Below are 11,700 nucleotides of genomic sequence, written 5' to 3'. Positions count from 1 at the left end.
TTATGGCTGAGTAGTATTCCATAGTGTATATGAGCCACATCTTCTTTATCCAGTCATCTATTGAAGGGCTTTTTGGTTGTTTCCATGTCCTGGCCACTGTGAACAATGCTGCAATGAACATGGGGCTGCATGTGTCTTTACATATCAGTGTTTCTGAGATTTTGAGGTATATACCCAGTAGAGGGATTGCTGGGTCATAAGGTAGTTCTATTTGCAGTTTTTTGAGGAACCACCATACTTTCTTCCATAATGGTTGTACTACTTTACATTCCCACCAATAGTGAATGAGGGTTTCTTTTTCTCCACAGCCTCTCCAACATATGGTATTACCTGTCTTGTTAATAATAGCTAATCTAACAGAAGTGAGGTGGTATCTCATTGCAGTTTTGATTTGTATTTCTCTAATAATTAATGAAGATAAGCATCTTTTCATATATCTGTTGTCCATTTGTATTTCTTCCTGGGAGAAGTGTCTGTTCATGTCCTCTTCCCATTTTTTTATTAGATTGTTTGTTTGTTTGTTGTTGAGTTTTATGAGTTCTTTGTATATTTTGAATATTAGGCCCTTATCTGAGCTGTTGTTTGAAAATATCATTTCCAATTTAGTTGGCTGTCTGTTTATTTTGTTATCAGTTTCTCTTGCTGAGCAAAAACTTCTTAGTCTGATGTAATCCCATTCATTTATTTTTGCCTTCACTTCCCTTGCCTTTGGAGTCAAATTCATAAAAAATGCTCTTTAAACCAAGGTCTATGAGTTTAGAACCTATGTCTTCTTTTATATACTTTATTGTTTCAGGTCTTATATTTAGGTCTTTGATCCATTTTGAATTAATTTTAGTACAAGGGGACAAACTGTAGTCGAGTTTTATTCTTTTGCATGTAGCTTTCCAGTTTTCCTAGCACCATTTGTTGAAGAGGCTTTCTTTTCTCCACTGTGTGTTGTTGGCCCCTTTATCAAAAATTATTTGACCATAAATATGTGGTTTTATTTCTGGGTTTTCTATTCTGTTTCATTGGTCTGAGTGTCTATTTTTCTGCCAATGCCATGCTATTTTGATTGTCATGGCTCTATAAAATAGTATGAAGTCAGGTATTGTAATGCCCCCAGCTTCATTCTTTTTCTTTAGGATTGTTTTGGCTATTCAGTGTTTTTGATAGTTCCATATAAATATGATGATTTTTTGTTTCATTTCCTTAAAATTGTCATTGGAATATTGCTGGGAATTGCATTAAACTTGTATACTGTTTTGGGTAATATGGCCACTTTCATTATATTTATTATTCCTATACAAGAACAAGGAATATTCTTTCATCTCATTGTATCTTTTTTGATTTCCCTTAACAATGTTTTATAGTTTTCATTATATAGATCCTTTACATTGTTTGTTATGTTATTTCCTAGGTATTTTATTTTTTTGTTACAATTGTTGGGATTTTTTTTTGAGTTCTCAAATGTTTCATTGTTGGCATATAGAAAGGCTATGGACCTTTGTATGTTAATTTTATATCCTGTGACCTTACTGTATTGGCTTATTTTTTCTAGTAGTCTTTTTGTAGATTCTTTGGGGTTTTCGATGTATAGGATCATGTCATCTGCAAAAAGTGATACCGTTACTTCTTCTTTTTTGATATGGATACCTTTTATTTCTTTGTCTTGTCTAATTGCTCTGGCTAGAACCTCTAGCAGCACATTAAATAAGAGTGGAGAAAGTGGACAACCCTGTCTTGTTCCTGATTTAAGGGGAAAAGCCTTCAGTTTTGTGCCATTTAATATGATGTTAGCTGATAGTTTATCATATATATACCTTTATCATGTTGAGATATTTTCCTTCTATACCCATTTTATTGAGAGTCTTAAACACCAATTTGTGTTGTATTTTATCGAATGCCTTTTCTGCATCTATTGAAAAAATTATGTGGTTTTTGTTCTTTGTTTTGTTGATATTGTATATTATGTTAACCGTTTTACGTATGTTGAACCATCCTTGAGATTCTGGGATGAATCCCACTTGATCATGATGTATTATTTTTTTAATATATTGTATTCTATTTACTAGTATTTTGTTTAGTATTTTAGCATCTGTATTCATTAAAGATATTGGTCTGTAGTTTTCTTTTTTTGTGCTGTCCTTACCTAGTTTCGGTATGAGGGTTATGTTGGCCTCATAAAATGTGTTTGGAAGTATTGTTTCTTCAATTTTTTGGACGACTTTGAGTAGAATAGGAACCAAGTCTTCTTTGAATGTTTGATAGAATTCACAAGTATATATGTCTGGGCATGGACTTTTATTTTGGGGGAGGTTTTTAATAGTTTTTTCTATTTCTTCCCTGCTAATTGGTCTGTTTAGGCTTTCTGCTTCTTCTTGACTCAGTCTGGGAAGGTGGTATTGTTCTAGGAATTTATCCATTTCTTCTAGATTGTTGAATTTAGTGGCATATAGTTTTTCATAGTATTCTACAATAATTCTTTGTATATCTATGATATCTGTGGTGATTTCTTCTCTTTCATTTTGGATTTTGTTTATATGAGTCCTTTCTCTTTTTTCCTTGGTAAGTCTTGCCAAGGGTTTGTCAATTTTGTTGATCTTTTCAAAGAACCCTTGTTCTATTACTTTTTTCTGTAGTTTTTCTGTTCTCTATTTATTTCTGCTCTGATTTTTATTATCTCCTTTCTTCAGCTGGTTTTGGGTTTTCTTTGTTCTTCTTTTTCCAGTTCCTTAAGGTGTGAAGTTAAGTGGTTCACTTGGGCTCTCTTTTGTTTGTTCAAATATGCCTGAAGTGATACGAACTTCCCTCTTATCACTGCATTGCTGCATCCCATAGATTCTGATATGTCGTATTGTCATTTTCATTTGTCTGTATATATCTTTTGATCTCTGCGCTTATTTCTTCTTTGAACCATTCATTTTTAAAAAGTATGTTGTTTAGTTTCCACATTTTTGTGGGGTTTTTTCCTCTTTTTTGCAGTTGAATTCTAATTTCAAGGATTTATGATTGGAAAATATTCTTTGTACAACTTTTATTTTTCTGAATTTGCTGATGTTATTTTTGTGGCCCAACATATGGTCAATTCTTGATAATGATCCTTGTACTCTGGAGAAAAATGTATACTCAGTCACTTTGGGATGAAATGTCCTGTAGATGTCTATCATATCCAGGTGCTCTAGTGTTTTGTTTAAGGCCACTATATCTTTATTGATTCTCTGTTTGGATGACGGATCTAGAGCTGTCAGCGGTGTATTGAGGTCTCCAAGTATAATTGTATTTTTGTCAGTATTTGTTTTAAGGTCAATAAGTAACTGTCTTATATATTTTGGTGCTCCTTGGTTTGATGCATATATATTAAGAATTATTATGTCTTCTTGATTCAGTGTCCCCTTAATCATTATGAAATGACCATTTTTGTTTCTGAGTACTTTTACTGTCTTGTAGTCAGCATTATCAGATATGAGTATTGTTACCCCTGCTTTTTTTTTGGATGTTATTTGCTTGGAGTATTATTTTCCAGCCTTTCACTTTGGATTTGTTTTTACCCTTGTTGCTTAGATGAGTTTCTTGTAGGCAGCATACAGTTGGATTTTTTTTTAATCCATTCTGCTACTCTGTGCCTTTTTATTGGTGAGTTTAATCCATTTACATTTAATGTAATTATTGACACTTGTGGATTCCCTATTGCCATTTTATACATTGCTTCCTGTTAGTTTTGTGTCTTGTTTGATTCTTCTCTTTCGTTTTTCTACCCATTGTTTTTGTTTGGTTGTATTCCATACTTGTTTCCTCTGTTGCTATCTTTTTTAAATCATGTGCTTCTGTGGTGGTTTTTTCAAGGTTGGTTACCATTAAGTAATGAAAAGGGTCCCTACCCTGTCCATTGTAGTACACTATCTTGTGAGTACTTCTGCACTCCATCGTCCTTTGCTACTATTAATCTCCATCCTCTCCCCTTTTTTTTTGTTTTGTTTTTGTTGTCACAGTTTAAATTTGGTTTTATTGTCTTCTTGGTGTAGCTTTTACTTGCGGTTTTGTTTTGTTTTGTTCTTTGTATTTGGTTGGGAAACCCCCTTTAGTAATTCCTGGAGTGGGATTTTCTGATGATAAATTCCCTCATCTTTTCTGTATCTGTGAAAGTTTTTATTTCTCCTTCATATTTGAAGGATAGCTTTGATGGATATAGTATTCTTGGCTGAAAGTCCCTCTCTTTCAGGACTTTAAATATTGGAGTCCACTCTCTTCTAGCTTGTAGAGTTTCTGTTGAGAAATCCGATGATAATCTAATAGGCCTTCCTTTATATGTTGTATTCTTCTTTTCCCTGACTGCCTTGAGAATTTTTTCTTTGCTGTTGGTTTGTGCCAATTTCATTATGATGTGCCTTGGAGTAGGTTTGTTGGGGTTAAGAAAACTCGGTGTCCTGTTTTCTTCTTGAATTTGAGGCTTTAGTTCTTTCCACAGGTTTGGGAAGTTCTCATATATTATTTGTTTAAGTATGTTCTCCATTCCATTTTCTCTCTCTTCTCCCTCTGATATACCTATTATTCTTATGTTATTCCTTTTGATGGAGTCATACAATTCCTGTACGGCTTTCTCATTTTTTTTAATTTTTGAGTGTCTTTCTTCTTCTCTCTGTTGTGCCTCAAGTTGCTTGTCTTCTATGTCACTAATCCTACCTTCTAGCTGGTCTGTTCTATTAGCTAAGCTTGTTACCTCGTTTTTCAGCTCGTGAATTGAGTTTTTCATCTCTGTTTGATTTGTTTTTATAGTTTCAATTTCCTTGGTAATATATTCTTTGTGTTCATTGAGTTGTTTTCTGAGCTCCCTAAATTGCCTTTCTGTGTTGTCTTGTATATCTCTAAGTATTTTTAGGATTTCTATTTTAAATTCTCTGTCATTTAGCTCCAAGGTTTCCAATATTAAATTTTTTCTCCATAGATTTTTTTTCTCATCTATCTGTGCTACCTCTCTGTCTTTTGTATCCTTGATATTCGATTTCCTTTTCCGTAATGGCATCAGAGGGTGGTTTTGTTGATATTACTAATGAGAATTAATAAAGAATAAAAAGTTAAAAAATAAAATAAAAAAATAAGAAAAAATATTATTTCCTTTTTTTTCTTTCTTTCCTCTCCCTTCCAAAAAAAACCACCAAAACTTGTAGTGAACTGTGAATTATATTGTGCTAAATAGAACAAAAAATACCTATAAAGGAGGGCCTGAGTTGGGTAGAAGTGATAAAGGGGCAAAAAAAAAGGGGTATGGACCCACAAAATGCAAAAAAGAAAAAAATTTGAGTCAAGAATAAAATTATTTGCTTTTAGGTGATGGTTTACTAAGAGATATAATGAGAGGAATAAGAGGGAAACAGAAAAAAGGGGGAAAAATTAAAAAATTACTGTTGTATTTAGTGGAGCAAAAACTAGATAAAATGGAGAGCCAGTGTTGGGAGCACTGCTAATGAGTTAATAAAGTAAAGTAAAAAACACCCTAAGTGCCGCAAAGAAAAATTTGAGTCCCAAATAAAATAATTTGTTTGTTAATGTGGATTGAATGAGAGGAAAAGTAAAGGAGAAAAGAAGAAACTAATATATAGAGAGAAAAACAGAGAGGAAAACACAAAAAGAAAAAAAAGAACAAAGGAGAGAGAGAGAGAGAGAGAGAGGGAGAAAGTTAAGGGTTTTGGAGTGCAACCCTCATAGAGAGAAAGGAATTAAAAAGGAAAGATAATGGGAGATGTAACAGTTATGAGTAGTGTAGTTCAAGGAGAGGAGAGAGTAAGACCGGCAGAGAATTAAATGACCAAATTGGAAAAAGAAGAAAATAATCAACACAAGAAGAGAAACAAATGAACAAATATAATAAGATGGGATAGGTTATAAAGTCTGTGGATTATTCTTGATTTTGAGAGGTTATTTTCTTGTTTTTTCTTTCCTCTCCCTCTTCCTGGTCAGTGTCTCTGTACCCCAGGTTCTGCCCCTGTGGCATGTTTAGGTAGAGGTTTGCAGTTGATAAGTCTGTTGGCGATGTCATATATTAAGCTTCATCTCATTTGCAGTCAAGGCTCATTAGCATTTGCTGTCTCTTACAAAGAGAGAGTTAATTTTCCCGGAGCCTCTCTTCTAGTCTCTCCTTCCTGAATTAGCAGCCTGATGATCTAGCTATGGGGTTGCTGCTACCTCTGCATGGAGAGTAAGAGGCTCAAAGAGCTGGCAAATCCCCACTCTATCCCCACTCAGCGTGGGGCTCTGGGTAAGGCTCTATCAGTCAGAGCCGCTAGCATAATCAGGCAGGGCTGGGAGCCAATTGTTTTCAACGTGCCTTTCTATGCGCCTCTAGGTGTGTCCCGAATGCCTCAGCACTCTGTGGGACCACTTTCCCCAGGCTTTTGGCACTTTGTAAACTGTTTTGGCTGGGTAGAAGATGCCCTAGTTGCTGTTTGCAAAGCAAGAGGACTTTCAAGCTGCCAAATCCCTCTTTTTAACATATATCCCTGAGTGTGAAAGTTCTGCCAATCAGAGGTTGCCCCCTACGTGCATAGCATATCAAGAAGCACTAAAAAATATCACCCCTCTTGTATTAGATCACTGACCTGAGAGGGATCTTGTCAGTTAGGGTCGCATAGGTCAGTTGGGAGGCGAGTAGACTGTGGGTTAAGCTAATCCTTCACAGGTCTGTTGGCTTGTATGGCTGGGTGAGGCGCCCCACCTGGAGAAGTTTGAGCATAGGGAATCTCACTTTCGTGTGCCGCTCTTCAGGGCACAGGGGTGACACTGAGACTCCGATCACAGCCCATGCAAAGGTCTCTGACTCTGCCTCTCTGTCCAGAAACATGAGTGCCCACTCCTGGGGTGCTCAGAGGAATCTCTCACCCACTATTCACGCTCGCTGACCAGGATATCAGGCCTGCCGCCTCTCTGCTCGGGTGAGGCACCCTGCCCACCCGGAGAAGTTTGAGCGTATGGAGTTTCGCTCCCACACACTCCCTGCATGCCACTCTCCAGGGTACAGGGGCGGCACCAAGACTCTGATTACAGCCCACGCAAAGGCCTCTGACTCTACCCTTCTGTCCAGAAATGCAGGCGCCCACTCTCAGGGCGCTCGCAGCAATCTCTCGCCCACTATCCGCACTCGCCAACCAGGATATTGGGCTGGCCACCTCTTGCCCCAGGTGAAGCGCTGTGCCTGCCCGGAGAAGTTCGAGCATAGGGAATTTTGCTCCTGCACATGCCCCGTGTGCTGCTTTTCAGGGCGCAGGGGCAACCCCGAGACTCTGGCTTCAGTCCACATGAAGGCCTCTGACTCTGCCCCTCTGTCCAGGAACATGGGTGCCCACTCCTGGGGCTCTAGGCGGAATCTCTCGCACACTATCTGCACTCGCTGACCAGGAGATCGGGCTGATGGCCGCCCCACTTGCCTTTCTTTGTCTGGGTTTGGCGCGAGCATTAGCTTGTGTTGACTGGGTTGCCACAAGCACAGTTTTTCCTTGGCTTGGATGTCCGTGCCACAGCCTGGCTCGGATGTTTGTGCTGCAACCTGGTTCTATTCACACCCTTTGCCCGCCTTAGTTCCTATACTCTCAGTTCCCAATGAAAGCAGCCCTTATTTAGGTGAGGAAGGCGGAGTGTTCCTACTCTGTCTTATTTCCTTTGGGGTTGATTATGTATTTAGTCAATTTTTCGTTCGATCATACTTTCACGTTCAGTGTGGGACTTCTGGAGGCTCCAAGGATAGATTTTTATGTCTGTGGTTGAAGATCTTGTTGAAATTTTGGGGAAATTTATTGGTATCGCTCCTTATGGCACCATTTCTCTGACGTCACTCCTAGAGATATTTTTTTTATCTTTAAATGGTAAAGGAATTATTTTTGCTCTTTCTCTCTAAAATATTAGTAGCATATATTGTCCCCATCTATGTTTAAACAAGAAAACCAATAAAAGAAAGGTAATAATCTGAGTCATGAAATATTCAAAACATTTCTATAGGAAGATGAAATGCATATTATTTAATATTGTATGAATATAAGAATTTAAAAACTTAACAAAAAAAGTGATTTAATATGTACCCTAGAATGCCTCTTACAAATGTAGTTTTCAGTTGTTTTTCTTTTACTTTTGGTAAGTTCAGATCACAATAATTTGAAGTTGAGTTTTCTGATATATTTCTAATATTATAAAGAAATATAAAATAATCACTGAAGAGATATGTGGGGAAGCACAGCCTGAAGTAATATGTAAGTATAGCTTTCTAGAGAAGATCTTACCTATTTTGTGGAATAAATTCTAGTTAATTGTGATTTAGACTATGTTGTCTAACCTTCCTAAATATTACGTTCTTCTGTATATGCATCTCTAAAATAACTAAAAAAAAATTTTAAAGATTTTATTTATTCATTTTAGAGAGAGCCAAGAGAGAGACAGAAAGGGATGAGGAAAATGGGGAAGCATCTACTCATAGTTGCTTCTTATATGTTCCTTGACCAGGCAAGCCCAGGGTTTCACACCAGCAACCTCAGGTTGTTCTTTATCCACTGTGCCACCACAGGTCAGGTAATAACTACAAATTTAGTTACCTTACAAATTGCTCTACAGATTATATTTAATTTTCTTTTTTTTAGATGTTACTAAATCAAATGTAGTTTCATTATTAAAGTAGTAAGGCATCAGTTTAGTAATCTTAAGTACTGTATTTATCTTCTACAATTTAAACTTTGACTTCTTAACTATCACCTCCCATTTTCCTTTCTCCACAAACAACTTAAGTATCCGTCAATAAATGAATGGTATATTCATACAATGGAATATTGCTCAGCATTAAAAAAGAAGGAAATTCTGCCATATGTAACTTTTTTCCTATAAAATGATTTCTTACATGACCATATAAAATATTTTTTTCAGTTTGGTAATTTAGCACCTCAAAGAACATGCTACTTCTTGGAAAGATTTGAACAATATATGGTTTTGTGATAAGAATGCTTATAGAGTAAATGTGGGGCTTCATTTCTGTTTTAAATCTTTGTAATATGGTGAGATAGAGAGAGAAAAAAACAAAACACAAAACAATGAGCTAAGACCTAAATTAGAAAAGAATATGGATTATGTAGAGGAGATTAAATGTGCTGATCCAGATCAAAGAATCTGCTAGAAACACAAGAATTTTCTTGTTTTGTAAAGAGAAAAATTTTAAAAAAAATGAATAGAGGTAGCATTCTAGGAGACAGAGATTATCCCCAGCGTGGAAAACATTGCAGAGTTACCCTTTTAAAAGCCATATATTTCTAGTTTAGTGAAACTAACGTGGAACATGCATAACACAAAATAAGGAAACAGATTTTATCTGGTTGGTAAACTCATGTTTCAAAGAAAATCTTTCATGTGCCATTAATTAAACAAACACTGATCAATAGACCCAGTATATGTTAAAAGATTGCATGCAGCATCTCATTTAATCTACACAAACATCTTTAGAAATGCTTCTTATCTCACTTTTTACAAATAAAAACTACAGACTCAAGTAATTAGGTGACATTCCTAAAGTGAAATGGGTAGAGACAGAGGCCTGGATTTTAACCAAGTTTCCTATGGTTTCAAAGATTGTGCTTTTAGCTATTGTATGAACTGAAACACTTTTTAAACTGCTTTTATTTTTCTTTCTTTTCTCTTTTTTTCTTTTATTAAGTGAGAGGCGGGGAGTCAGAAAGACAGACTCCAGCATGCTCCTGACAGGGACCCACTGACAACCCCACTAGGGTTGTCCTGTTCATCTGGGGTCATTGCTCTGTTGCTCAACAACTGCGCTATTAGTGCCTGAGGGGAGGCCATGGTGCCATTCTCAGCACTGTGGGCCAACTTGCTTGATGAGCCATGGCTGTGGGAGGGGGAGGGGTGGAGAAACAGATGGTCACTTCTCCTATGTGCCCTGACTGTGAATCGAACCCAGGAGTTCCACAGCCAGGTTGATGCTTTACTGCTGAGCAAACCAGCCAAGACTTAAACTGCTTTTCTTAACCTTGGATGACACTACTGTATAAGGCAACAAACTGAATTTTAATCTAGAAGACTAGTAAGCAGAATGAATGGTTTTTCTTCTTTTTAGTTAGATTAAAATTTACAGTCCATTCTGTTCTTTAGCACTTATTTTTATGTTGATTTTGTGATTATACCTAAATGTCATCAGTGCCAGAATTTGCAAAACAAATGGTAGGGTCAAATGTACATTTTTGATAACCCTTCTGAAGAACTTAAATCAGCATAGAGTAAACATCTAATATTATTACTTACACTTCTATTCAGTTATACTTGCTGCTTTCAATTATTTCAGTATCATTGAATTATATAAATGATGGTATAATGGAAACAGAAAGATAAATGTTATATATATTTTTATCTTTATGATCACATAGACTACAAGATTTCATGTAATGTAGGAAATACATGAAATGATTATCCATAGAAATGCTACCGAACAAAACTAATGCAAAAAAAAAAAAATAGACCAAGCAATTATATTGAAAGTAAATGCTTTATAAATTCTTTTTTGTACTGTTCACAACTGTCCAGAACATGCTATGTTTCTGTTTACTATTTATTTCACTGCCTGTTGGAAAAACAGCTGTCTAAACCCGTAGCTGAGACAAAGAAATATCCACAGCATCTTTCAGTTATGCAAAGTGCAGGTAAATAGTTCTACAAACAACCTGGGCTGCCTTGAAAGCCTGGCAGAGAGACTGTTAAAGGCAGCGCGTAGAAGTAATGACATTGTGATGTTTGCCCTAAAAAAGGATTCTATGCTGCTAAACATTTCAGGGGAAAATGACAAAGAAAGGTCTTAGGTAAAATGCCCCCAAAATGAATACTTTCTCTTTTAGCTAGAAGTACGTCATTATTAATTGTTTTTGAGAAACAAATCCTTCTGATTGTAAATGACCATTTGGTAATAGTAGGAAAACACAACTAAAGACCTTTAACTAGGCTAGGTTAATACAGTCTTCATTTAGCACATCTCAGAACACTTCTCTTCTACTTGTATATTAAAAATCTTTGGTGCACATTATTCTTTAAAACTATTTTATATAAGGGGATTCTGATTCTCTGGATTTATTGTTAAGCATGTGCTTTATTTAATACCATAGCAACACAATGTATTTATGTTATTTATGAAAAAGTCTTAAAAAAGGTGAAGAGCAATAAAAGGTAGCAGAAAGAATGGAACTAAGCAGTTAGGATATATGAGATTACTTATCAAAACAAATAGACACCTTTTACATTGTTCTTTTCATCTTTAAGATCAACTGGAAATTCATTTATTATATTAAACCTGGGTGAAAATACTAATCTCAGCTAGAGTAAAAACAAAAGGTACTTAAAATTTCCTATGATTAAGAAAATGATAATTTTATTAATTCTAAATATCTCTACACTTTCTAAAATTGATTGCAATATCAAATACTATTGAAACCTTTCTTGATATTGGTGAGAGATAAGATATTGAAAATTAGATATTCTAATCTGCATGGGAGAGCTCATTAGATTGATGTCAATAAATTAGTATTCCTAAATAAGGAACTAATGATGTGGCAAGCATAGTGATAACAGAAAGATACTGCTTAATTTTTCATAAAATTTGTAGAACAAAATTCCGTCTGTAATTAATACTCTTATTTTATTCAGTTGCCCTAATCAGGCTGCACTTTAATATGACATAAATTTAGTTTT

The sequence above is a fragment of the Saccopteryx bilineata genome, chromosome 4, assembly GCF_036850765.1.
Source record: "Saccopteryx bilineata isolate mSacBil1 chromosome 4, mSacBil1_pri_phased_curated, whole genome shotgun sequence".
Taxonomy (NCBI): domain Eukaryota; kingdom Metazoa; phylum Chordata; class Mammalia; order Chiroptera; family Emballonuridae; genus Saccopteryx; species Saccopteryx bilineata.
Note: the sequence above shows the minus strand (reverse complement) of the source record.